Here is a 3185-nt window from a genome sequence, read left to right as displayed (position 1 = left end):
TTTTTTTCCAAGTAGCTCATCCAACTGCTTCTTTAATTCCGCAAGTTCCAGTGGTGACATCCGGTATGGTGCTATGAAAATCGGTCCGGTTCCAGGTACTAGTTCAATGCTGAATTCTATCTCTCGCTGAAGAGGAAACTCAGGTATGTCGTCCGAAAAAACATCAGGAAATTCCTTCACCACTTGGATTCGTTTTAAGCTTAGTTCACTATCATTCGAGCTAGCCGCTAACAGAACGTACCCCTCACAATCACTCCCGTCTAATGCAACTCTTACAGAATTCCGATATAAAGTATGAGACAGAAATGGTTTAATATCTAAACTATCAGACGGAATAACAACAGTTCTTTTATAGCAATCAAGGAAAACATGATACTTAGACAACCAATCTAACCCTAGAATAACTTCTAAACCACATAGAGGTAAACAGATTAGATCATGTATAAAAGTTCTGTTCCTAATAGTGAATGGTACTTGTAGGCACACTAAACTAGTCAAAGCATTTTTGGGATGCAGGTGTATGGAAAAGGCAGTAGGCAGTTTTCTGTAAGAACTTTAGAAAGACAACTTTAAGCGCAGAATCTCATAATTACCTTCATAAAACACATAGGGAGAACATATTAGNATAAAATAATAAATAATAATAAAATATTAAATAATAATATTTAATTAAAAATAATATTTTAATAGAAATAATAAAATAATGCGGAAAAGGCAGTTTTCTGTAAGAACTTTAGAAAGACAACTTTAAGCGCAGAATCTCATAATTACCTTCATAAAACACATAGGGAGTGGTAAGAACATATTAGTGAGGCAAAGATAAAGGAAAGATAAAAAGTTAAATAAAAGATGAAAACCAAAGAAAAGTCTGTAAAGTTTTAATGACAGAAAACAGACAGAGATTAGTAAACGAACTAGGGCAACATAGTTAGTCCTTGAGTTGCGGCTAGGGTTAGGTATAATATGAAAAGTTAAACTGTTTCAGTATAGACTTAATGAACCTATACTTGGGACAGGCTAACTATTCATACCGAAATTTACATAAGCTTTAAATACATACGTTAAGCAGAGAAATCAGAGCAGAGTAAAGAGATTACAGAAAAAAGAGTAACCAGAGCAGAGTAAAGAGATACCAAGAACAAAGTAACCAGAGTAGAGTAAAGTGATCAAGAGAAAAGAGTAATCAGATCAGAGTAGAAAGACAAAGAGAAAAGAGTAATCTGATAAAGGGAAATGGTTTGAGTTAAGATGTTGTAAAAGTAAAAGCTGTAAAGTTTGTATAGTATGATTGAACAGTGAAAGAAAGAGGTACTGCATAAGAATGTGAAAGTGATGATGAATAATGAGAATGATAATGAATGATGATGATGAGAATGATTATGTAAGAATCTGCTGCAGAGAGGCAGTCAGATAGATGGTGGTACGACCACTGAGAACGCTTTTCTGGGATACCTTGCTATAATATTTTGCTGTAAGACAGAGGTTGCTTATAGAGGTATCGAGATCAGTGTGCTCTTGTAAGACAGAGGTTGCTTACAGTGATTGTGTTGTACTCATGTAAGACAGAGGTTGCTTACAGCGAGTGTGTTGGGCGTATATCGGCTAATAAGTGCCGCCCTGCAAGACAAAGGTTGCTTGCAGTGGGTATTGCCAATAGGAAAGCCTTATCCAGACAGAGGTTGCTGGGTAACGTCGGGAGCGGGTATGTAACCGACAAATGAGCTCATTACCTGCACTAGGGTTAGACATGCATCATATTTGGTTGCGCATTTCCTCTGTTATGATTATTGTTTGAATGTATGCTTTCTCTGTTTGTATTCTATTCTTTGTGTCTGTGTTTTATTTTCTTGTATTCTTCTATTTGTATTCTGCTTTCTGTTTTCTCTTTTTTATCTATTTATATGTATCTTCTATTTACTACTTCTCTGTATTCTTCTATTCGTCTATGAAGCAGCATAGAATTAATGAACTTAACTAATAACCCCGGCCCTACTAAGAACTCCCCAGTTCCTACCCCTTCTCTCTCCCTTCCCCCTTCAGATGGAAGTAAGAGTACCCTTCTGTAGTTTGTTGATGATTGTTCCGTAAAGAGGATTCTGCTCTAGGTAGTCTTCTAAGTCTAGAGTGAACTCCGTTAACTGTTTATATGTATATACCGTGGGACCAGCCGATATCTATTTCCCGTTTATCTATGAACTTTAACCTAAGTCCTCCGTACGACTTTGCTGTTATGCGGCCACTCAATAAAGTACCAGTGGTATACTCTAAGACGATGTATGATTGTGCAGAGAAGTAGTAGAAGATGTTCCACCTTTTGATGACGTTCTACCTGACTTGAGTTTTGAAGACTTAGAACATACTTTCCCTCGCTTTAGTAGTTTAGAGGGACTAGGTGAGTATAGAGTCTAGGCTAGCCTGGGTGCCAGCATAGGGACTTCTTGAACAGGTCAGAGCCTGCGATGTTGTATGTATATATATGTATATAGATATTATTTAGCTATATCTAGGGGTGTTCTAACTAAAAGTCTATACTCTAATAAAGGCTGGATCACGGAATGTTATCAACTGCTTGAGATGTATTTATGTGTGGTTGTTTATAACTGTTTTATCTATTATTATTTGTGAATTGATTATGAATGATTCCGTCTATTAATCCAAACGTTTTCAAAAAAAAAAGTACCTCGCAAAATAACTACGCTTTTAACAACGAATCAGGCTCATATAATAAATAATAGATAATAATTAGGAAGACAAGTTGGTAGCGCTCAGTTTCTAGTATGATCATGACGTACCAGAAATTGGGTCGTTACAGCTGCTGCCGCCATCGCGCCTGGGTGTTGCGTCAAGCTCACAGCTACCGTCACCATGGAGACTACCACCATCATCTCTGAAGTCACGTCGTCGGTTAGGGCAGGCAGAGGGGGAAATACGAACAACCAGGAAGAGGAGAAGAACACTGGTGGGTGTTTTCTTAGCCATCGCTACCGGAGAGGTAACCGTTTCCGGCGGAGTTTGCCGCGGAGGTCAGCCGCACGCTAAAACCAGAAGGGTTCGCGGTGTTCCATTTGGTAAACCCTAATGACACTTATATCTTCAATTCGTTCCTTGATTTGTTTAATTCTTGCTTCGTATTAGTGAAATCGTGTTATATCAAAGGGTTTGATTCTTCAATGCCTCAAATACGG

The sequence above is a fragment of the Arachis ipaensis genome, chromosome B08, assembly GCF_000816755.2.
Source record: "Arachis ipaensis cultivar K30076 chromosome B08, Araip1.1, whole genome shotgun sequence".
NCBI classification, from domain to species: domain Eukaryota; kingdom Viridiplantae; phylum Streptophyta; class Magnoliopsida; order Fabales; family Fabaceae; genus Arachis; species Arachis ipaensis.
This window is presented reverse-complemented; position numbering follows the sequence as displayed.